The sequence below is a fragment of the Perognathus longimembris genome, chromosome 2, assembly GCF_023159225.1.
Source record: "Perognathus longimembris pacificus isolate PPM17 chromosome 2, ASM2315922v1, whole genome shotgun sequence".
NCBI lineage: Eukaryota > Metazoa > Chordata > Mammalia > Rodentia > Heteromyidae > Perognathus > Perognathus longimembris.
This window is the reverse complement of record NC_063162.1, coordinates 104980230-105005673: the sequence shown is the minus strand read 5'-3', so window position 1 is coordinate 105005673 and position 25444 is coordinate 104980230. Positions and strand designations below refer to the sequence as shown.

At 42.9% G+C, this 25444-nt stretch overlaps 1 long non-coding RNA gene across 1 annotated transcript; it reads right to left on the bottom strand.

Moving 5' to 3' along the window:
* Nucleotides 1-7383: 7383 nt before the first annotated feature.
* On the bottom strand, nucleotides 7384-25222 carry LOC125346934. Its single transcript, XR_007210066.1, has 3 exons — nucleotides 25149-25222; nucleotides 12939-12941; nucleotides 7384-7471 (listed from the first exon to the last, which is right to left on the bottom strand). It is a non-coding gene; the product is annotated as an uncharacterized LOC125346934 (long non-coding RNA).
* Nucleotides 25223-25444: the final 222 nt, after the last annotated feature.

Here is a 25444-nt window from a genome sequence, read left to right as displayed (position 1 = left end):
CTTCCTTGCTTTTAAGGTTTCTATTGAAATATCTGCTCTTATTTTGGTAGGTGTCCCACCACAATAAGTGCCTTGGTTTTTCTTTCTTGCATTGGTAAGAATTCTTTCTTTAATTCTTTGTACTTTAAAGTCAACCTAATACTAAATGTTAATTAAATTATAGTCTATAATAAGTGTATGATGTTATGATGTTTGTTAACTATTCCTCTACACAGAGAGTAAATAAAAAGTTCTTTTTCCAGATTTGACACTGTCAAAGCAATATTGTATTTTAACTATATACTGAAAAAATTACTTATTCTAACCTTAGTTTCAAATGAAGAAAAAAATCCTCCTTTCCAGATTGTTTCCTAGTTTCCTAGTTAATAAATTGAAGAAAAATGAGCATTAAGTACTGTTAGTTCAAGCCGGGTGTGGTTGGCCCATGCTTCTAATCCTAGCTGTCTGGGATGCTGAAAAATCACTAGAAAATCACTGTTTAAAGCCAGCTATGGCAGAAAAAGTTTATAAGACTCCTTCTGCAGTTAATCAGCAAAATGTTGGACTGAAGGACTGACTCAAGTGGTAGAATACCAGCCATCAAGCCAATGTGAACAGCATCTATTAGCAGTAAATATAATAAACTCTTAGTTACATATATACTTCAGTTCTTTATTAAAGTCAGTTAAGGAATATGGAAAGAAAGGAAGGAAAAATGTTGCCATTTAAAATCCTTATCATAAGGAAAAGCAATATCAATTAAAATTCTAAAACTCTACCTCTATCACTTTGGGGCATGGTCTAAGGCACTTTAAATGTATTGTCTCAAGTACATGATATTGGACCTTATCTTCCTATGAGAAAATCGAGGAAATTAAGGTTTAAAGGAAACAAATGATTGCCTGCTTCCACAAATATTTATGCAGGAAAGCTAAATATAATGTCTCCTGATTATAGCCATGTTCCTCATTTACTTTATATGAAACAAAAACCAAGCATGGCTACCATTCCCATTTGGAAGCAGCCATATTTATTCATGTACTCCACATCTCCATGATTCAACAACTATGGCTGAATAAGCTACTATGTTAAGGCTTTTTAACTTATATGTTTGAATGTATGTATATATGTATACAAAATATAGATATATACCTGTGTATATATTAAGATACATGTAAACACACACACACACACACACACGGCTGAAACTTCTTCTCAGAGTGTAAGCTGTGGTAACCCAAGAGATAGCATCTTTTTCCTTCTTTGGGATGCCAGCACACATACTTCTAGCAAAGGATTTTAAAACGGAGTTTACTATGTCAAATGATTAGCCCTGGTCTATGAAAGAACCTGCAGTCAAGAAGGGAAGGCCATCTGTTTTGAGCTCTGCAACCACACAACATCCCACGACTGCCACCTACAATGGGAGGCAATGGAAGAACTATAACAAGAGGAGGACAGACTGCCTTCCCTGAAGACGCACACTTCTAGCCTCCTCCTCATGGTCCTATGAGTAAACACAAACACTGCCTACAGTCAGGTTTAGGTACTAGGATGTTGAGAAGATAGTCTCCTCTGTCCTTGCCTGGTCTAGTCTTACTGAAAGACCGTCAAGAGCCTGCTTAGACAATCTTAAGATTCACTGAGATAGAGAGTTAAATTTAAAACAACGTTTGGGGGATATTTTTGTTCTTGAGGACTAGGGATAAAAAACCCTGGGTCCTTAGGTTTGTTAGACCAGCACTCTACCACTTGAGCTATGCCGCATCCCTAATGTTTGTTTCTTGTTTAATAGCTTTCCCAGTGTACAGACAGAATAATAGACCTGGAGAAACAATTGATAAATCCTGGCAGAACAGAGCCTGCCTCCTTCTGGGAAAGGATCCAAACATAGAACAATTGATCAAGAAATTAGATAAGGTAAACACATTCACTCAGAATTGGGTCTGTTTGTCCCTGTTGCCGCAGCTTCACTAGCGCCTGTTATATTGTTCTCTGCTAGGCTGACTGTCCTGACCATCATGATTCTAGCCCTTGTGTGGTCATTTCATTTGAATCTAGTCTCAAATTCTAAGCTTCATTTAGACACTTGCCAGAAGAAGTCAAAATCTAGTGGTCTTAAGATGTCAAAGGCATCCTCCTCTTACAGCCCAATGTGCAATTTTGGCTTCTTCAATGGATGGATGAACTTGCCTTTCTGTTCAGAATGGCAACATGGGCACCAGATAGCTAAAGCAGCAGAGGCAGGGTGGGGGTAGGGGTAGACGGTGGGGTGGGAGATTGGGGGTAGAACCCTTCAGATTTGTAGGGCCTTAGGCCAGAACTCTTGACTTGACTTGGCCCCAAACATTTTCCCAAGGTACTTTGGCAACTTAAAAAGTGATAAGTCTTCTTTATTATGAGGTAGGTTCCAGCTAGGATTTTACTTAGTAGGAAAAAAAAAAACAAACTATAACTTACATGACTTTTTTTTCCTTCTGAAATTGCTTTTAACTGTAGATAGAACGGTGGCTGGCTAAGAAGGAAGAAAAGTTACTAGAACAAATTTTAGTGTATGAACAAGTGTCTCGACTCACAGAGAGGCTCAGCAACAAAACGGAGGCTTCTAAATAGGACAGACTGGTCCTAGCCAAGAAGGTCTGCCTGAGAGGGTACCCTGCCTTTTCTCTCCTGCCTCTTCTCTTCTGTTACTCTTCTGTTTCTTTGTCCACACTGCTTGATTTATTGAGGGAAGCATGGAGACATGAGGCTTAATGATGACAGAAACGCATCAAAAGGGAAATATAACTCAAAATTGTCCTAAACACAAATTTCAATCTTGTTTCTTGTAAGAATTCATTTTATTTTGAGAAAACTTAAGCTTTTCCGTGACAATTTACAAATTTCATTGAGTAGGGCAACTATTCAAAGATTATCTTTGTTATCTTTGAAGATGCACAAAGTTAGTTTATAGCTCTTTCTGGGCACCAGTGGCTCACACCTGTCACCGTAGCTACTCAGGAGACTGAGATGTGAGGATCATGGACTGATGCTAGCCTAGACAGAAAACTCTGTGAGACTCTTATCTCCAATTAACCACCAAAAATCTGGAATGGAGTGGTGGCTCAAGTGGTAAAGCACCACTCTTGAGCACAAAAGCTCAGAGACAGCACCCAGGCCCTGAATTCAAACTCCAGTAGACACACACACACACACACACACACACACACACACACACACACACACACAGAGAGAGAGAGAGAGAGAGAGAGAGAGAGAGAGAAAGCTTCCAGCTCTTTGTGAATGGAAAGCCTCACTCAGTGGTTGAGTAGGAACTACTACCATCTAGAACTCAACCAAAACCCTCAGTTGGAAGGGGAAACCATAGACAAGAAGAACAGCACCCTGGCTGACTGCACTGTGAGGGGGGGCTGCTGCCCAGTTCCTCCGCTAGTGATACACTAGATGGTGTATCTTAGGTGAATGAACTTAAGATGCTAGGACTAGAGCTTCCAAGCTGCGGAGGAAAAGAATGTGAAAAGCTACCTTAAACAAAGCAGCCAGCAAGAGGGAGGTTGGTCATACAGCCAAAAGACTAGACCCTGCCCATGCCACTCCCTTAGCCTCTGTGGTCCCTTGTGCCTCTCACCAGCATAGGGATTTTAGCACTTGTTACTGAACACTTGCTATGTAACTCTCATACCCACCATGAGGGCAGAAGCAAAGAGGGAAGGAATTGTGTATACCGCATGAAGCTCACACCTTCTATTGGGGTGAGACAGGAGATAATAGGTCATAGGGATTCCTATACTCCAGAGGTCTGGAGGACAGCAGTGGTTGCTCATTCTTCTCAGTTTCCCCAGTGTCTAGCATATAAGGGACTCTAGGAAAATATCCATGAATAAGTAAATAGGCAGTCCTGTACTAGAAACATGTTGGGCACACTAGATAGGAAATAGTTACAAAACGGAGGCTGCTGTCAATATTTATGTTTGACTTCTGCTCTGATGGCTTCCACTAATAGTCATCATTCTAGTGGCGCTTGTGCAATTCACTTTATCTCGTAAAATCAGAAACACAGCCCGGTGCCAGTGACTCACGTCTTTAATCCTAGCTACTCAGGAGGCTAAGAGCTGGGGATAGTAGGTCAAAGCCAGTCCAGGCAGAAAAGAGACTCCTATCTACAATAAACTACTCAGAAAAAGCTGGAAGTGGCTCAGGGACAGTGCCCAGGCCCTGAGTTCAAGCCCTAAGACCAGCAAAAAAGAAAAAAAAAAGTTAAGTGTTATCTAAGTTCATGAGCTTTGCCTGAATTAGCACACCCGTATTTCTGTAAATGATTCCTTCCTTCCATTTGAAAAATGAATTTCCCATTCTTGTGAGGAAATTATTTTTTTCATGGAAAATTGATTAGTCAATGCTGAGGGCAGTCTCTGTAGAAGGCACTCCTAATGCCAGAGCTCTGTAAATTGTGACCACTTTGACACGGCCCAGAAGCCCCCATCATGGCCGGCTAAGGAACAAGCGAACATGGTAGTTAGACCAGATTTTCGGCTCATGAACATTCTTTTCCCTCTCCTCGCCCCTTAAAGATAGACACTAACATTTTCCCCTCAGTGCTATCTACCTTCTCATCTAGTAACTGGATGATTTCTTTTTTTCTGTCCTTTTTCATACAAACAGGGTATTGGCTTCAACTTTATATCTCCTTCAACTCTTATTATGTATGAATTCCAGTTAAAGTTAGTTTCCTCCAGGCTTGAACACCTCCACCATTACAGATAACCAAAAGTCTACTATTTTCATCATGCGAAGTTTATATCCACTAAGCTTTGGTCTCTTTAATTCTAGATGAATAGCTACCAAAAAAGGATCAGAGACACTACTGAAAAAGCAAAGGCTCTTACTGGTGAGCTGTCCATGAAACAAACCCAATCTATGGACCTCAGAAAGGAAGCCAGAGAGAAAAAAGAATTGCTTTTCACCTGCAAATCCAGGATAGAGAAGGGTCTGCCCCTCAATGAAGAGATTGAAAAAGAATGGCTGAAGGAATGTCGAGATGAAGAAATGCATACTTTGTCCACTGCTGAGACATCTTGGGTAAGCTTTGGCTCCCATTGTGTAAAGTGTGGAAGAGTTATATTTCAGATCAGCAGTATTCCGATGACATATGTTGACTGCTCCTTACGTGAATGAAATGCTTTGAATTTTCTGAATTTGGAGTATTTGTATACACATAATGAGATATTTCGAGGATAGGACCAAAATCTAAATCCAAAACTCATTTATGTTTTATATACACCTGATATCCAGGACCTGGAAATAATTTTATATAAATTTTTTCTACAATGTTTTGGTTGTAATCTATCACATGACATTAAGTATTGAATTCTAGACTTGTGACAGCTCATGTCACAGCTCAAAATATTTAGGACTTTTGGGCATTTCAGGTTCCAGGGGCTTTTTTTTTTTTTTTTTTTTTGGCCAGTCCTGGGCCTTGGACTCAGGGCCTGAGCACTGTCCCTGGCTTCTTCCCACTCAAGGCTAGCACTCTGCCACTTGAGCCACAGCGCCGCTTCTGGCCGTTTTCTGTATATGTGGTGCTGGGGAATCGAACCTAGGGCCTCGTGTATCCGAGGCAGGCACTCTTGCCACTAGGCTATCTCCCCAGCCCACCAGGGGCTTTTTTAAATTAAGGATGTTCAGCTTGATTGGCAAAATCCCACTCTACCACACACATAGTCTCAATAATCATCTGAAACAGTGTTTGCACTGGGCACATTGGTTCATACCTGGAATCTTACTACTCTGGAAACTGAGATCTCAGAATTGCAGTTCAAAGCTTACCTGAGCAGCAAAGTCTTGAGACTCTTATCTCCAACTAACCAGAAAAAAGTAGGAAGTGGAGCTGTGGCTCATGTGTTAGAGTGCTAACCTTGAGTGAAAGAAAGCTAAGAGGCAGAACTGGGGCCCTGAGTTTAAATCCAATACTGTATAAAGAAAGAGAGATAGAAAGAAGGGAAAGAAGGGAAGGAAGGAAAGAAGGAAGGAAGGAAGAAAGGAAAGGAAGGAAGGAAGAAAGAAAGAAAGAAAGAAAGGAAGGAAGGAAGGAAGTTGGTTGTGCAAACTAGTCCAAAGTTTCATTACCCTCTCTAAAAAATGCTTGACAATCATCAAGTCCAATCCCACAGAGTAAAATACTGAGCTGGAGTGGCTGAACACCATTGCCCCTCTCCTAGCCTGGCTGTGACCATATTGGCATTGGCTTTATCCATTGATCTCTACTCTATCATCAAACTTTTGCTCAGTTCGTACATAACTCCTTTGTGTTCATCTGCCTTGGCCTCCACAGGATACTGTGAGGCCTCCAGGTTTATGTGGCTGCCACAGCCTCTGCAGACACCACACCTAGTGTCTGTATAGGCCTCTGCACACCACTTTCTCCTCCCTCCACTGACCAATATCGTCATCTATCACTGGATCTACCATGACCCATCCAAGAAGGCCACATCCTGGAGATACAGTTTACTCTACTAAAACTAGATCCTTATATATCACCCTGCACCAAAATCAATTCCAAATGGATTAAAGACCTCGAAATCAAAACAAACACCCTGAAAACACTAAAGGAAGAAGTAGGAGAAACACTTGGGCTCCTTGGCGCAGGACGGAACTTCCTGAACAAAGACCCAGAAAGGCTACAAATCAAAGAAAGGTTGGACAAATGGAACTGCATCAAACTGCAGAGCTTCTGCACGGCAAAGGACATAGCTTGCAAGATAAACAGAAAGCCTACAGACTGGGAGATCTTTACCGGCCATTCAACGGACAAAGGCCTCATATCTAAAATATATGCAGAACTAAAAAAATTACTTTCCTCCAAAACAAAACCGCAAAGAACTAATAGCCCACTCATCAAGTGGGCTAAAGACCTACAAAGAGACTTCTCTGATGAGGAAATGAGAATGGCCAAGAAACATATGAAAAAGTGCTCTACATCACTGGCCATAAAGGAAATGCAAATCAAAACAACATTGAGATTCCATCTCACCCCAGTAAGAATGTCATATATCAAGAAAACTAACAATAACAGTTGTTGGAGGGGATGTGGCCAAAAGGGAACCCTACTTCATTGTTGGTGGGAATGTAATCTGGTTCAGCCACTCTGGCAAGCAGTATGGAGATTCCTCAGAAGGCTAAATGTAGAACTCCCCTATGACCCAGCAACCCCACTTTTGGGTATTTATCCAAAAAACTAGAAACAAAATCAAAGTAAAGCCACCAGCACAACAATGTTCATTGCAGCGCAATTTGTCATAGCGAGAATCTGGAACCAACCCAGATGCCCCTCCGTAGACGAATGGATCAGGAAAATGTGGTACATATACACAATGGAATTTTATGCCTCTATCAGAAAGAATGACATTGCCCCATTTGTAAGGAAATGGAAGGACTTGGAAAAAATTATACTAAGTGAAGTGAGCCAGACCCAAAGAAACATGGACTCTATGGTCTCCCTTATTGGGAATAATTAGCACAGGTTTAGGCAAGTCACAACAGAGGATCACAAGAGCCCAATAGCTATACCCTTATGATCACATAAGATGATGCTAAGTGAAATGAACTCCATTTTATGAAAATGATTGTTGTATCAGAGTTGTAACTACTTTCAACATCCCATGTGTATCTGTAGTTTCTACTATTGATGATGTCTGTGTATCACCTTCTTGTGATTGTATCTACACTATCTCTGTAATCTTATCTGAGTATATGGGAAACAGTGTGTACTGGTATTAGAATTAGGAAATTGAAAGGGAATACCAAAATTGAGAGACACAGGGTAAAAGAAGACAAACAACTACAAAAGCAATACTTGCAAAACTGTTTGGTGTAAGTGAACTGAACACCTCAGGAGGGGACAGGGGGAGGAGGGAGGGGGGTATGAGGGACAAGGTAACAAACAGTACAAGAAATGTATCCAATGCCTAACGTATGAAACTGTAACCTCTCTGTACATTAGTTTTATAATAAAAATTAAAAAAAAAAGAAATGGAATTTGCTGGATCAAGGACTTAAAACTTCTAAGATACCACCATAGTGCCTCCTAGGTTCATTATACTGTTTCCAGTGCCTGTGGGGAGGGGGGGTAGCCAGTCCCATATATCCCCAACTTTGCTACTATACATTTTTAATTTCTGCTATTTTGATAAGTCATCCAACAAAACCAAAACAAACCCACTTGTGCTGCTTGTCATAAGGTCACTAATGCTGACCATTTGCTATGCCCTCCCCACTCTAGACACTTTGGCCACTTACTTCTGAAAATTGATTCTCTACTTCCCTTCTGAGATACCATTTTGCTAATGATTTATAAACTTCATTTTCCAAAGGCAATCATTTATCATGTGTTTTTGCACTTGGTTTTCCAAATGTCTTTCTAACCTTCATGATTGTTGTCTATTGTTTAGGATTTTACTCACTCAAATCTCTTTTTCTTATCTATGATCCATAATATTTTAATAGCTTTCTCTATTTCAGCATTGTTTGTCCCCTTTTTAACTCACAATCTTTTATATGGTTTAATTTCTTGCACTAAATTTCTTACAATACCTGATATTTCTGCTTATTTGTAGCATAAAATGGTGGAATATTTGGGGTAGGAAGAAACTAATTTACTTGGTTGTTTATTTTTTCCAAATACTTAACCATTAACTAACTCCTTATTTAAATTTTTCACATTGATTTTAGGTATTTTATTGATGACATACTACAGATTCAAACTGAAACTAGTATCTCTGACTGTATTTTTTTTGTGTGTACACATCATTTGTGTGATTACATATTTACTAGTGTGGTTAATTAATCTCCTTCAATAGACTACACTTCCCAAGAGAAAAAAAAAATTGCCGTCTGCCAGTGGCTCATGACTGTGAACCTAGCTAGTCAGGAGGCTGAAATCTGAGGATCATGGTTCAAAGTCAGCCCAGGAAGAAAAGTCAGTGAGACTCTTATCTCCAATTAACTAGGAAAATGCCATGGGAGGTGTGGTTCAAATAGTAGAGCTCCAGTCATGAGCAAAGTGAAAACACAAGGTCCTGAGTTCAAGCCTTGATACTAGCACAATAAAAGGGGGGGTAGGGTTCAGAAATCATGTGTGGATGGTTTACTATTAGGCCTTTATACTCTACAGAACTGTCAATGACTATCTGTTCAAAGAATAAGTAAAAAATATGATCAGAAAGTGATGTGGTAACTGACCCTTCCCCCTTTCACTTGGGGCCCACTGTTTGCCACACCTGGAGACCACAGACCACTTACCAACCCCATAAGCAGCTCCTGGTGGTGGTCCTCCTCCTGCAGAAGTGGCATTAATCTTGGCTCTGAAGAAAACAAGGACAATGTAACTTTCAGGTAATGGTAGGCAAGACAGAAGGATCTGCCTGGGATTTCCTTCTCTAAATTATGGGAGAAAGGTAACACTTCCATGACCAGGTGAATAATGTGTCAGTGTGGCCTGGTTCTACAAGGCAAACTTGTCCCTCAGGTGATGCACAGAGCTCTATAAAACAGCAAAAACAAGCGGTACATTCTTAGTGCCATTGGTTCTAGCTGGGACTTCCCTTCCTTGAGAGGACCTGTCACCATCTGTGAAGCTCTGCTGCCCTGGGGACAGTGACTGAGCCTCTCAACCTCAAGGAGGTGCACAACCCTAAGGATGATAAGGCTCAGTGGAGAGACTGCATGCCCCCTTACTTCCTGACCCCTTATTCTGTGACTATGGGGGATACTGAGTCAGTCAATTACTGTGACAAATATCCTAATGGGCACAAGATATCCGACTGACAATGCAGCTAGTTTGAAAGTCAAAGGGCACCTTCTCCACCATGGCTGGCCCTGCAGTAGCAAGGCCAGAGGACTTAACAAAGCGTGGTGGGGGGGGAGGTGGGAAGAAAAAGAAAGAACATTCCTAAGAACTGCTGTCATATCACACTCAGTGATTACTCAATGGCTCTCGGGCTTGGTCTCTCACAGGAAGTGACTTACCTTCATGAGAGGCAATGCCAAGGGTTATTCCAGAAATTTCCTATGGTGGGGGACAAACACATACTGCAACTGATTAACATACCAAGCATACCAGCTCAAGCCTTCAGGAACTATTTTGCATTGCTGTCTGAAGACAGCTTCCAGAGTGCTACCCTCTACTTTAAATAAACTTTATGGTGCATAAATAACAGTGAACACAGCCTATCTCTTGCTTTGGGAAAGGAACTATTCTTTAAATAGTAGCTGACAGAGTCTCCAAAGGAATGGAAGGGATTATCAAGAGAAAGTGCACAGCAAATATTGTATCCTCTCATTCATGTCTATTTAAGAACTGAGGCAAATTTTACTTTTACTATCAAATAAAGGAATAAAAAGAAAATGTTCTATTACTTATTGTTATTGTCCTCCTCTTCCATCTTCTTATGTGTGTTGAAATTGGCCCTGACCTAACTAAACCATACCAAAATTAATGATATTTTTCTTTCTTAAACTGGGAATTAAACCCAGAACTTCACATTCACTGGGCAAGTGCTTTACTACTTGAGCCATGATTTCAGCAGCTCCTTTTAGTTCATTTTCCAGGTGGGGTTTTATCCTAGTGACTAAAGCCACATCAGCTCACCTACCAAGAAGGTGGGATTATAGGTGTGTACCACCAAACATGGCCTTCCATGGGATTCTTGTACCTTATTATCCACCATTAGTTCAGACATGTAGCGCTGACTCCATGCCAGGAAGTTGGAATGTCAATATTTCACTAAAGAGTGAGCATTAAAACATGTCTTAAAGGATAAACTTCCAAAATTACATTTCGTTCACTGTTATTGTGACACCTATCTCCATGGTAACTGTATAGTTAGCATCTCATCTGGTGAATCCAGATTTCATTTCAAAGGTGGCTAATGTGAGAAAACATTTTGGAAAAAGCTATGCAAAATTAGAAATTTTTGTCCATCAGAGCTTAAATGATCTGGGTTTTACTGACATACAATATTCCTGTGACAATAAAGCACCCATCGTGAGAAATATATTTTCAGAACATCTGGGTAATGGAGTTCTCCATACAAGAGGAAGCTTGTGATTAAACAGTACTGCCAAAGCTGAATGCTGGTGCCTCATGCTAATAATCTTAGCTATTCAGGAGGCTGAGATCAGAGAATCATGCTTCAAAGCTAGCCCAGTCAGACAAATCTGAGAGAATCTTATCTCCAATTAGCTAGCAAAACATCAGAAACTGAAAGTATGGCTCACATGATAGAGCTCTAATCCAACATCTAAAATGCTAAGGGAGAGCCAGAAACTCTGAGTTCAAGACCCCATACTTCCCCTACCTTCCAAAAAAGAAGTTACTATGGCAAACTTCATTCATTACTCCTAGCACTACTCAGCAACAGCTTAAAAACTGCATCATTGTTCTAAGCTCTGAATAACATTTAAAATGGGTACAATTCAAATAACTATAATTGAATGCAAAGAATACTTCAGAATTACCGATTTGTAAGCGCACCCTATTTTCTAGTATCTTCTAAAAAATCCAAGTCAACTTGGTCCTAGTAGCTCACATCTACAATCCTTTTTTTTTTTTTTTTTGGCCAGTCCTGGGCCTTGGACTCAGGGCCTGAGCACTGTCCCTGGCTTCTTCCCGCTCAAGGCTAGCACTCTGCCACTTGAGCCACAGCGCCGCTTCTGGCCGTTTTTTGTATATGTGGTGCTGGGGAATCGAACCTAGGGCCTCGTGTATCCGAGGCAGGCACTCTTGCCACTAGGCTATATCCCCAGCCCCTCACATCTACAATCCTAACTGCTCAGAATCACAGTTCAGGACCAACCAGAGCAAAAGAGCCAGTGAAAGTTCTTCTCAAAAATAACCACTCTGGGCTGGGGATATGGCCTAGTGGCAAGAGCGCTTGCCTCTTATACTTGAAGCCCTGGGTTCAATTCCCCAGCACCACATATATAGAAAATGGCCAGAGTGGCGCTGTGACTCAAGTGGCAGAGTGCTAGCCTTGAGCAAAAAGAAGCCAGGGACAGTGCTCAGGCCCTGAGTCCAAGGCCCAGGACTGGCAAAAAATAAAAAATAAAAAAAAAATAACCACTCTACAGACATTTGTAATTGTTGCTTAATGGGCAGAGCATCAACTAAGCAAGCCTGAGTCCCTGGTACCAGCAAAATTGAAAAAAAAGAAAATCCAAATGAATTGTCTCCCTACCAATGTGTGAATGGCAAGTTTCTTGTTGCTATTGTTGTTGCCGGTTATCAGTGCTGGGACTTGAACTCAAGGATTTGTGTTCCATGACTGGCTCTGAACCAAGATCCTCGAATTGCATCCCCCTGCGTAGCTAGGATTGTAGGCATGATCTCCTGGCACCTGGCATTACTGTAGCAGGTTGCTATGAAAGTTGTAACATAATCTGGATTAGAGCTGGAAAAGTGGCCCAAGTGGTAAAGTGCCAACCTCGTAAGTTTGTGTTCACATCCAGTACCACCAAACACAAAAAAGAGAATGATTGTGAATTTGAAAATTACGCGACATTGTTGCTAAAGATAAGTATAAATTCAGAGAACTTTAGGATTAGAAGAGATCTTTAAGGTAATTTAGTGCCACAACAAAAAGTGCGAAAGCAACTTGGTTAACCCCAAAATGAGCAGAGTGCATCAATGTTATAACCATGGGTTTCTTTAGTGTTCTGTAGGTCTTCCCTGAAGTCAAGTCTATTTTTTCTCTATGTTTCTATTCTCCACACACAGAGTCTTGAGAACTCAGGAGTGAAACACTGCCCAGCAGAGCAATAGCCTCAAACCACATGTGCTCTCTTTGAACACAACTCTAGGGCCAGTGGTGCCAGCCCTACCTCTGAAACCCCCTCTAACATCAGACCCAAGGGCAGTGGAGGAGCCTAGAGGCACACTTCCTGCAGAGGTGTGACCTGCAGACTTCCTGCCGTATAACCACAGAGACTGCACATATTCACCAGTGTTCTGGAAGAAAACACCAGACACCTCGAAAGGGACATGTCTGGGTCCTCCTTTCCATTACAACTCTACAATGAAACCTGAAAAATCTAACAACTCTAATGGAAAAAAAAAAAGACTTCCAGGAAACCACTGCACACTGGGCACTTCAAAAAATTTTAGAAGTTAATCAAACACACTTGATAAATCTTCTAATCCATTTTATTCTATCCTTTTTTATTAGTGCTCATTAATGATAAAAGGATGTCTCATTGTCCTGTTTCCCTAAATGCATACAGTGAAAATAATACATGTTTTCCTTTTTAAAAATAATTACTTATTTATTGTCAAAGTGATATATTTTTTCTTAAGGCTATTAGACAAGGCCAATTGATTTTCAGGGAGTCAGATCATTAGCCCATTCCTTGTTGAATTCCGTATGGCTATGAGTAGAGGTTCTTCCCCCAATCTACAGAGACAAAATAATTTCCTTGTCAAGTTTGAAGAACAGAAAGAATAAAGCACATTAAAGCTTTCTAGATTTCATTTCTATCTCATTCTGATTTATTTTACTTAGATAATGACTTTTTCCTTTCCAACCATGGCAGACAACATGAATTCATTATGATCTCTTGACAACTCTATATGAACTGAGTTAAAAGCATCCAACAAAACTGCTTACTCTAAGGACTATGTAGGAGACACACTTCGGGCCTCTACAGAGCAGGTGACACTTGGCAGGATTCTCTGCTTCTTCTTAATGCATTTTGAGCCTTATACTCTCTTGATAACACTCAAGTAAAGACTGGGTGTTAAATAAAGCTACACACACACACACACACACGCACGCACACACACACAAATATCACTTCAAAAATAGCCGAACAAGAAAACCATATAAGTATCTAAACTATGAGCATCATAAGGCAGTTGCTGATGTGTGGAAAGCTAGTCGAGGTCAAGTGATGACCTTACTAGTTTATCACTAGTTCTATCAGTGTGTTTAGAGTGTTTCTTATATAGAAAACATCCATCAGCTTTCCAGATTATTTTTGGAGCAAAAGCAAAAAAAAAAGATGAACAAATATGATTAAAAAACAGAATTTGAAGATTACTTAGAAATGTAGAACTGACAATATTCCTGTCATACTAGACAAGTACTTTTCCCATATGCTCACAAATATTAAAAAGCAATGCTCTGTCAGAAACCAGATTATGTATGCCATCAAGTATTGACTCCCTAAAGGTTAATCATTTCCATTTACTGTAGAAATATGCACCTCTACTCAAACCTGTAACAAATTACATCTTGAAAAAGCTTTTTTTTTTTTTTGCAGTATCCTCTACTAAACTTTGCAATTGCTCTTGCTATATGGCTTGTTTTCAGGAAGAAAATAATAATCATATGTATAAATCTTGAAGTTTATTGTTTTAGAAGACTTCAAACCTAGCACCAAATGTCATTTCTTAATTTCCACTCTCAAGACTACCTACCCCACAAGTGACAGGGCCATGGGCTGATCTGCCCACCAGTGCTGCCTCCACAGAGGTCTACCTCCATGTGTCCTTCAGTAACAACCAACTCATCCATTATACCATGTCAAAAGCTGCCTGAGTTGAGTAGTCTTTAATTACCCTTCCCTACTTCTATGTAAATGAAGATAGATGATGTTGTAAGAATGAAAAGAGATGTGTATAGTCTTCCTGGTAGAGAATCTTAAATGTATGTCATTTTACATGAGTATATTGTTCTTCTGTATGTAATCCTAATTTCTTCCTCCCTATTTAGGGCAAATGGCAGTTCCATTTACATTTCATTCTTATCTGGATAAATTTTGGGTTGTCTTCTATCTCATTTTTCAAGTGGCTTCATTTTGTTATGGAATCTTTTTAATGTCAGACATTGCTAAGCCAAATTTTCTGGCCTGATTAATTTAGTTCTAGTACAAACACAAAATATATCCAAATGGTTTGGTTTCAACTCTTGCTGGTTTCCTTCCAAAATAAATACATTCTACTTTGGTGTCAGAGACTTCTGAAATGGTTCCAGACTTTCACAAAAATGTAGATAATCAAACAGTAGTTTAAGAACTTCACCACTCATGCTAAGAAGTACAAGGAAGATGAAGTAGTGTGAAAGAAATAAACATGCAAATTAATTGGAGGGAAAGATGTATGAATGTCAAATGAAAGACCAGTATTAGAGGTGCTGTGCTAAAATAGCAGGTGGAAAATTATGACCTGTAATCTTCAAGGAAACATTGACATGCCATATGTCAAGCAGAACACAGTAGGGGAACACAGGACACATGTTACTGAAAGTATTTTTTCTTAATGAATAATCTGAGGTTGGACAAATATGTATCATTTTGAAGAAAATTTACTGCCTTAAACTGTACGTTTTGGGTGAACAGTTGGCACTGTAACAGGGCTTGTCCCAGGGCCCGGATGGGCCGCAGTGGCAGCTGCTTCTAGTCCAGGAGACCGGGAGGCTCGCATCCTGGAAGAACCCACCAGGTTGGAGGACCAGGTCCAGCAGACCCACTGCGGCTCCAGTGCAGCAGCTGAAGGAGGCATAGGGAGCCGGCCACAGGACAGATGGCTGCTGGTGCGCACGCGCGAACACTGCCAACAAGGGTCGGGCCAAGGTGAGTGCTAGGACGGGTCATCAAGGGTGGGCTGGAGGGACACATAACCTGTGGCTAGTCCTTGTTGCACCCTCTGAGGGCGCTTCCGGCCCCCAGAGTTGGCTGGACCTCTCAGTGCCCTGAAAGACAGGCCAATGGCAGACCCGAGTGTGTCACTCATTGGCACACAGCTGCAGGGGTGAGCAACTTGCACACCACACCTCCTGTCAACAGCGATGATTCATCTCAGCGGTAACATCACGTGGTGTTGTCCGTGTCCAGCGCCACCTGAGTCCTCACAGCCTGGGCAGGAGGCCCATTCTTCCTCTCATTGCACAGAGCCGCAAACTGAGGCTTCTGGTTGGCAGGTGGTGAGTGGTGAAGCTGGTCCAGAGTCAGGTCTTCCTGGAACTCCCCACAAAGGCAGCACCCCTAGGCTAGGGCAGATGAGAGCCCAAGCCACAGAGGAAGCCAGCACACAGCTGCAATCGCAGTCCTGGGGCGGCAGGCAGCCTGGAATTGTGGTGTGCCTGGGACTCAGACACTTTGCAGTGCATCCTGTCCTTTAAGTCAACCGAGTCACCTTGCTCATCTACACGGCTGAGGTAGGGCGCAAGTCTCTTTATCTGACATGTGACATATCTGACATGTGCCTCAGGCCAGGCAGTTCCAGGGCTGGGTCTCACTGGTGGCTTGGGAAGGTCTCCTCTGTTCCTGAAATCCACCTGATATAAGTATTCATTGCAAGAATTCACACTGGAGGCCCTGTGGATGTAAGCAGTGTGGGAAAGCCTTCATTTCTTCCAATGACCTTCCTTTGAGTGTGAGCTTTCAGTTGATAAGGTCATTTTCAAATTTACAGAGAACACACACTAGACAGAAGCCCTATAGATGCAGTGTGTAAAAAAACCTTTCATTTATTCCCACCTTCAATGACATCACACACACACACACACGCGCACACACACACACACACACACACACACTCCTGAAAGGAATAGGCTTGTGATAAAGCCTTCACTCAACTACATCACCTGAGTCATGAAAAAAGTCATGCTAGAGAGAAAAAGTATGGAGGCAAGCAGTGTGGCTCCAGGGTAGGTCATCTGTTTGGGAATCAGAAGGCCCTGAGTTCTAACTTCACTACTGCCAAAAAGCATAAAACCTATAGACTATATATTTCCAATTTTTACCTTAAAAATAATCTTAAATCTTGGTAATCCATGCCTTGAATAAACCTTTGTGGGAAGCAGAAACAGGTGGGTTAATTAAGCCCATAACTTGAAAAGCAGCAAGACCTGAATTCAAATCATAGCTCACTAAGAATAAAAACACTAAGTGAATTAAAAAAAAAGTATAGCTTACCAAACTACAGGCAAATAGTCATCAGAGGTAGTTCAGTACAATCTTGAGCACAGACTGAGAGCTAGAGAAGGGAGAGCACAGCACCATCCCCTGGGTGAACAAGAAGACTGAACAGTTAATTCCCCATCACAGGTTTCATTTTATCCTTTTTAAAAAATTATTACTGGGGCACATTGAGTGCTTAATAGTGGGAAACACCGGGTCGTGGGCACTATCTGAGCTTTTTCACTCAACGCTGAAACTCTAACACCAATTTTTGATTTTGGCTTTGAGAGTCCTCTGATTTTTGCTATCTACCTAGAGATAAGAGTTGCTTAGTTTAATTTCAGCAGAAGCCTCCAGATAGAAGCTTCAGATTCCCGAGTGTATATATATAGGCTGCTTACCTGTGTAGGAGGAGGGGGAAAGATGGAGAGAGAAGAGAAGGGCAGCAGGCTGAGAGAGGAGGTGAGTGAAGCAGAGCAGAGCTGAACCAGACGGGCCAAAGGAGCGAGAGGGGACGAACCCGGACAGCTCCTGGAATGGAGTTGTGAGCCTAGCCTGGCCGGCCTGAGGAGGAGTCCAGAGCCTGAGGCCTGAGGGAGCCACTGTGCCCCTTCTGGATCTCAGATGGGAAATTGAGGTTAGGATTCTGCTGGCCTTTACTACTTGGGCTGGCTTGGAACATAAATTATCAGCCAGTCAGCCTCCTGACTATCTAGGAGTACAGGAAATAAATAAAGAATCCCAAGGGGGGCTGGGAATATGGCCTAGTGGCAAGAGAGCTCGCCTCATATACATGAAGCCCTGGGTTCGATTCTTCAGCACCACATATTTAGAATACGGCCAGAAGTGGCGTTGTGGCTCTAGTGGCAGAGTGCTAGCCTTGAGCAAAGACGAAGCCAGGGACAGTGCTCAGGCCCTGAGTCCAAGCCCCAGGACTGGCCAAAAAAAAAAAAGAATCCCAAAGGACATCTTTGGATCACCTAGGTAGATAAATGTTCATAATGAACCTGAGTATATGTTCTAAGTGTCATATCAAACACGTGTTTGATCTTTACCTGAACTGAACGAAAAGAGTAGTCTGTTCACAGTAGCTCTCCTGGGGTCATTCTAATAACAATGGCAATGTGAAAGCAGAAGTAATAGGCATATTGCAGAATAGGACAGGTGTGAGTTTTGGTGAAGTGTTTGACCTTAGGCTGACCTTTGACACTGAATCTAGCCTCCAGCCATTTATATCTATGTTGGTGATTTTTTCCCCCCAATCTTGGAGTTTAATTCTGGGCCTGGGTATTATCTCTGAGCTCTTCAGCTCAAGGCTAGCACTCTTCTACTTGAGCCACAGTGCCACTTCCAATTTTCTGGTGGTTAATTGAAGATAAGAGTCTCATGGTCTTTCCTGCCCGGGCTGGCTTTGAATCCTGAACCTCAGATTTCAGCCTCCGGAGTAGCTAGGATTACAGGCATGATCAACCGGCGCCCAGCTTTTTTTGGTGATTTTTGAGAAAGGGACTTGCTTTTGTTACAGACAGGAGCCTGAACCCCATCTTATTTTTCACTTGTCAGCTTAGCTGGGATGAGAGGCATGCACCACAACAGCAGCTTCATCTCTTGACATGAATTCTCATGGACTATTATTCCCAGGCTGCCTACAAACTGCTATCTTCACAATTCTAACCTCACAATCAGCTGGGATAATAGAGGTCAGTATCTACATATGACTAGATTGCAATGGATAGAAATTGAGACATCTAGATAAGAAATTCACCTTTAGTCCTAGGTGAAGAGGCTGACCCAACCCAAGTAAGCTGAAAGCAGGTTGAAATGGAGCTACTTCACTTTTGCAAAGGAAATGGTGACCAGCCTAAAGTTTCAGAGATAGAGTAATTTAAGGTAAATTAATTAAATAGGTAAATACAAGTCACACTCAGAACAGAGAACTTTACTTACCTAAATGGCATTGCTTTGATTGCTTCGTTCACTGGAATTGTCATTGCTATTTGTAATCACTAGCCGCCAATTCTTCTGTATGTCTGCTTGTACTTAAACAGAATTTGCCTGAGCACCTAGGTGTGGTCATGTCATTTTTGCCTTTAAAAACCCAGCCCTACTAAAGTTCCAGGCTGTTCTTCACATCCTGATGGTGTGGGATAGACACTACATGCAGCTAAATAAAGGCTCCTAGCCTGATTGTGAACTGGTGACTTTATTTTGTGGGTTTGAGTCCCACCTGGTTGGCCAGGTTGCAACAGAAATATCCAAGGTCAAAATGCACAGCCACCTAGAAAATTTGTACTGCACTCATGATAACTCAAAGTGTCTTGCAAGCCCAAGGCTAAGGCTCGTCATCCTAGCTAAGAAGGAGGCTGACATGTGAGGATACCCATACAAAGGCACTAGAAATCCCTGGACCTATAATCTTGCATGAATAACCAAGGAGATAGAATTTGGGCCTTGGCCCAAATGGTAGAGCACCAGCCTTGAGTATAAAAGCTAAGGAACAATGATCAGGCCCTGTGTGCCACGCTGTGTCCAACACACACGAAAGAAGTGTCTGGAAGGCCAGGAACTAAGATGAGCACAGGGGGCGACACCCATATAAGCTGGGGCCCTGGGTGGCCCTGACATCACAGACACCATTGTGAGGTAACAATAACCATGACTGTATATATACTGGGTGGTGACAGGTGGACTCTTGTAGGTAGTTGGGTGGTTGGAGTTTAGTTGGTTGGTTACGTGGTGATTTGTTGGTTTGTGGATTCGGTTTGGTGATTTGGCGTGGATTTTGGGGTTTGTGGATTTGGATTGAGATTTGGCTTTGACTTGTGGACTTTGGGTTTTTTTTGGGGGGGGTTGACTTTTTTTGTTTTACTCTTTGTTGTTTTAGCTTTATTTCCTTTATATTACATTTTCTTTTAATTTTTGATTTATTTCACGTTTATTATTTTAGTTTTACTTTTATTTTACTTACATTTTCTTTGACTTAATTTTTTTTACTTTCCTTGTTCAGAATTAGATAGCATTTAGGTCTCTTGTTCATTTTATTACTATTATTATTCATCTAATTCTTCTACATTTATATTTTAGGTTTTGTTAGCTTAGGTGTTTATTAGATAGTAGTTACATTTTATTATTCATTTATTATATACTTACATTTTAGTGTTCATTAGAGTTATCATAGGCTTTGTAGAGATTTTAGTCCTTTATTACATATTATTTCATACCATTTCATTGTATTTTATTTGTGTATTTTCTATTGCATTCCATTTCCTTGTATTTTACTGTTTGTTATATTTGATTACCTTTGGTTTCATTTTCCTTATTTGTTCATTTATTTTCTCCCTAGACAGCATCGCTAGGGTGCTGTGTAGGATGACTAGCAAGAGTAGAGAGGTGATGTCCTCGTGGCGCCTTTGGTGCAGGTCCTTAATCAGAGAGCTACGCCAGGCTCACTACGAGGTGCTGAGGACCATTAGGTGGGGGGGCTTTGCCTCCATCAAGTTGGCCAAGCACCTGCCCACGGACTCCCTGGTGGCCGTGAAAATCCTGAACAAGAGGGACATAGAGTGCTTTGCCTCAGAAGTGGACATCCTAAAGTCTGTGGAGCACAAGAACATCGTCAAGCTGTTCGAGGTGGTAGAGACACGGGGAAAGTTGTACTTGGTGATGGAGTACATAGATGGAGACCTAGCGGACCATGTACAAAAGGTGGGCAGGCTGGAGGAGGAAGAGGCCAGGCCAATATTTTGGCAGATTTTGAGGGGCGTCAAATACTGCCATGACAATGGAATTGCTCACAGGGACCTCAAGGCAGAAAATATCCTGCTGGACACAAGAGGCACAGCCAAGCTCTGTGACTTTGGGCTGAGCACACGGTTCCTGCCACGGCAGCTGCTGGACATGGAGTGTGGGACAATGGCCTACTGGCCACCTGAGATGTTCAAGCAGCAGAGGTACCAGGGCCCCAAGCTGGACGTCTGGAGCCTGGGTGTGCTCCTCTATTATATGGTGATGGGAGTCCTCCCCTATGATGGCAGGTCAAGGCTTGTACTGAAAGAACAAGTGGTAGCCGGAATTTTTAAAGTCCGAGAAAGCTTCTCCCCTGAGCTTCGAGGGATTTTGGCCTATATGATGAGGGCCAATCCTAATATAAGACCAACTGTTTGGCAAGTAATGTACCACCCCTGGTTTAGACACCATGAGGCAGCCATACCAAGTCCCAGGCAAGAAGTGCAGGAGCAGCCAGACCCTGCCATCCTGAAGATAATGTCCACCTACCTGGGATTTGCCCCAGAGGAGGTGCGGGAAGCCCTGTCTGGCAGGAAGTTTAATGCTGCCATGGCCACTTTCCAGATTCTGCAGCAGCAGCAAGACCTGGGCCAAGATTTGGCCTGCCTGGTGAGACGCCCCCTTCCTGGGCCTCCGCCTTGTCCCTCACCTGTGCACCCATCCTGTCGATATGTGCCATTCAAGAGAGCCAGTGCTCCTGTGCGCCACCCTGCTGCTAGCCTGCTTGCTGAGCAGCAGCAGGAGGAGGGTGGCAGGAAGTTTGCCAGGTCTGTGTGTCTTCCCTTTGTCCTCTGGAGCCGCAGCACATCTATCACAGATGGGGAGACTGAGGACAGCCAGCCTCCCCCTGCTCCACCAGCAGCAACAGTGTCCCTCCCCATGGGCCAACCCACGGAACTGATCTGCATGACCCCTGAACAGGAGAAACATGTGGGCAGCAGGATTGATTCCCTCCCGGCCCCTAAACAGGAGAAGCATGTGTGCAGCAGGGCTGAATCTCTCCCCGACATCTTATATAATACGTGGACATCGGGCACAGAGGGGGAGAGGGCTATCAGCTCGGCTGCCCCACATCTGGAAACCTCTGTTCAAGAATGGAAGGACCCAGGGGAGACAGAGGAGAGAAGTGAGCCAGCCACCAAACCAACTGCAGCAGAAACACCCACCACGGGCACAGAGGCAGCAATGGGGGGCAGCACCCCTCCTTCCTTGGATCCTGCAGGGGCAGAAACTTCCATAAATGGGAGAGGCAGGCATTGGAAGAGGCTGAAGAAGTGTATTACTAATTGTTTGAGAAAAATGTGCTGCTGCTGTCTTCCTGGTCGAGAACTTTAAAGTGTGTCATCCTTTCAGTGGCAACCAGCAGTGACAGCCTGGCTACAAGCAGGTGGGTTCTGAGCTCTGTTTCATTTATGATTCAATGAGATCATTTTAGCTCATCATCCCCTAATTCACAGTTGCCTGTTGGTATTGCAGTGTCAAGGTTTAAAGAAAGGAGGGGGCAGGGTGAGGCAGAAGGATGTGTAAAAGGATAGAATTTCAGAAGGAAGGGATGTTCACCTGTCAGGGGTAGTACTGTTCGATTCAGTCCCTGACTTTCCTTTCTTCCTTCAGCTCAGGTGGAGATGCAGGAAAACAATCACCATGCTGCTTGAAGACGTGCCTTACAGCCTGAACATACCTGGAGACCATCGTCCCTCTTCCTACCTCGAAGAAAGTTCATACTTCACAGATTTCTTTTCCCTTCTTATTTTTTTATTTTTCCCACATGGTATGCATTTTGCACTACCATTCCTATGGTGTCTCCCTAATTTAATAAATTGATATTCCTGAGAGATTACATGTGTTCTGCATTTGGGTATTTCATTTGTGCCATGATTACTGATGGTTTTTTTTTTTTTAAGTTGTCAGTTACAGTTACATAAGGTAGCGAGTACAGTTCTTGTCAAACTTGTTACCTCCTTCAATTTTCTTCTACCTTCAATACTCCCCCTACCCTTTCCTCCATGTACAGTTAAAGTGTTGACATAAAAAGTCACATCCCTGGAGCCAATGATGTGCTACCCTTGGCTGAGGCAAACTGAGCCCCTGCCAGACTGTTCTGGGACAGGTAGATCCCGCCATCATTTACATAATGTACTGCAACCTGGTACTTGATGCAGGAGAGGTACAGGCATCTAGGCCTGGCAGGCCTTTAGTGCCACCATGGCAACTTGCTTGGTTCTGCTCCAGTCACAAGACCAGGGACACAACCTCTCCTCCCTTGTGAGGTTCCCCACACTGTGCCTCCACCATGCATGTGGCCCAAACACCCATACATCCACAATGCTCCCCTAAAGAGGCAGAACAGAAACAGGGCAGGTTCTCTCCACAAAATTCTCTATAATACTTCGACATGAAGCATAGACAGAGAGAGAGAGAGAGAGAGAGAGAGAGAGAGAGAGAGAGAGAGAGAGAGAGAGAGCAGCTCACCTGCCCCACTTTCAAAAGCTTCAGAGCCCAACTGAAGAGACCCAGAAGAGGAGGAAGAGCCCAGGAAGTGGCCCTCACACCTGGCAATAGAGGAGTTCACCTCTAGGCCTCTGGAGGAGGAGGAGGATGAGGAGGAAGAGTGCCCCTTACTTGTCTTAGGTCCAGAGCTTCAGACCTTAATTGGAGGGGCACAAAGGAGAAGGAGCAGAGCAGCAAGCTGCTTCCTGTTGAACAGTAGCAGAACATTAATGAAGGATCACAAAGGCTAAGATGAAGGGTGGAGCTCTTTTCCCTGGGATCCTATTGTTGCAAAAACCTCCATACCATCTGATCAGCTCATTGCTTTGATACAGATCCAATAAATGACCAAGGCAGGGGCTGGAAGTAGCTTAACGAAAGTATTGATCAGCAAGGCTTTGGGAAGACTCTGATTTTGTTGTATGTCTCCATGAAAGAAGATCCCCAAAGAAAGAGGTTCCCTCTGTGAATGAAAAAAAGAAGTGACAACCTGGAAGCAAGTAGATGGTAATGGGCAATGTGACCTTGAGAGGCAAGAGCTGATGTATTCTCGAATGACAGATGTAGTGGGCAGGTTCATGGCAAGGAAATGTTTTCCTCAGTGCTGCAAGGACTTTGCTTTAGTGCTGCAAGTGCTGACTTAATGACTGCCCACCCGAGCAGTCCCATCTCTTGGGCAAGTGATGCTCCACTCCTGCCTCAGGCAAACTGAGGCAGCCTCACAAAGTCCTCACCAGACTGTCCAGGAACAGCCAGATATATACACATCCTATATACAATGTGCTGCAATCTGGTACTTGACCCAAGTGAGCTGCGGGCAGCCCTGTATGGCATGCCCTTTAGTGCTGCCAGTGCAACTTATCTGATGCTCCTCAAGCAACAGAACCAGGGGAACGATCTCTCTGCCCTTGTAAATGCCCCCTCCTTGGGACACAGCCTTGCCCCTGATCTGTACATCAGTCCTCTTACAATGTTTTCCTAAAGAGAAATAGTGATTTTTATTGTGCTGCTTGCCTGCCTGCAGAGCAGCAGAAGTACGAGTATGCCAGGAATCGCACAATGTCTGTGTCTCCATAACACCTCTGGAGCCCCTCATCAGAGGGCCAGGGAGCAACTGAGTGCCACAAGCCTCTTTCTGCTCCAGCAAGAGCAGCTGCAGTAACAGCAGTCTCATTTCTCTTGATCCAAAACAGTGATCAGACCTGCTGGAGCACTGAACAGGAGAGGCAGGAGGACAGCAGGGCTCATTCTCTCCATGTATCCCCTATAACACCAGAACATGGAGACTGAGTGTGAGATGGAGAATAGCTTGTTGCCCCATTCCAGAAGTTCATAGTCCAACTTGATGGACATGGAGAAGGAAGAGAGCGGCAAGATTCCCCAAGGCACAGCAATGTAGGAAAAAACCCTCTATGGGCATAGAGGAGGAGGAAGAGAATATCTGACCTGCCCCCATTCCAAATTTCATGAAAGGTCAAGCCAGCTGGTCAGCTCCAAAAAGTAGTACGACTGAAGAGGATATGGAGAATAAAAAATCAACTGCAAACCATACTACATTGTTGGTGGGAATGTAAACTTGTCCAACCACTCTGGAAAGTGGTATGGAGGTTCCTCAGAAGGCTAAACATAGAGCTCCCCTATTGCCCAGCAGCCCCCCTTTGGGCATCTACCTAAAGGATTACAAGAAAGACTACACTAAATCCACCAGCACAACAATGCTTATCGCAGCACAATTTGTCATTGCTAAAATATGGAACCAATCTAGATGCCCCTCAGTAGATAGGTGGATCAGGAAAATGTGGTACATGCACACAATGGAATTCTATGCCTCTATCAGAAAGAATGACATTGCCCTATTCATAAGGAAATGGAAGGAATTGGAAAAAAATTGTACTAAGTGAAGTAAGCCGGGCCCAAAGAAACATGGACTCTGTGGTTACCCTCATAGGGAATAATTAGTATAAGTTTAGGCTAGTTATAGCAGAACATCACACTAGCCCAATAGCTATGCCCTAAGATGATGCTAAGTGAAAGGAGCTCCACGTTAGGGAAACAAGTATTAAATCATTATTGTAATTATTTTCAACATGTCATGTGAAACAGTACCCTTTTTTTTCTCTTGTGTTCCCTTCCTGTGGTTTTACCTCCGCTATCACTCATGGTACCTCATCGTAGTACCCTGGATACTGTATATACGTGTATTAGAACTAGGGAAGAGAAAGGGAATACCAAAGAG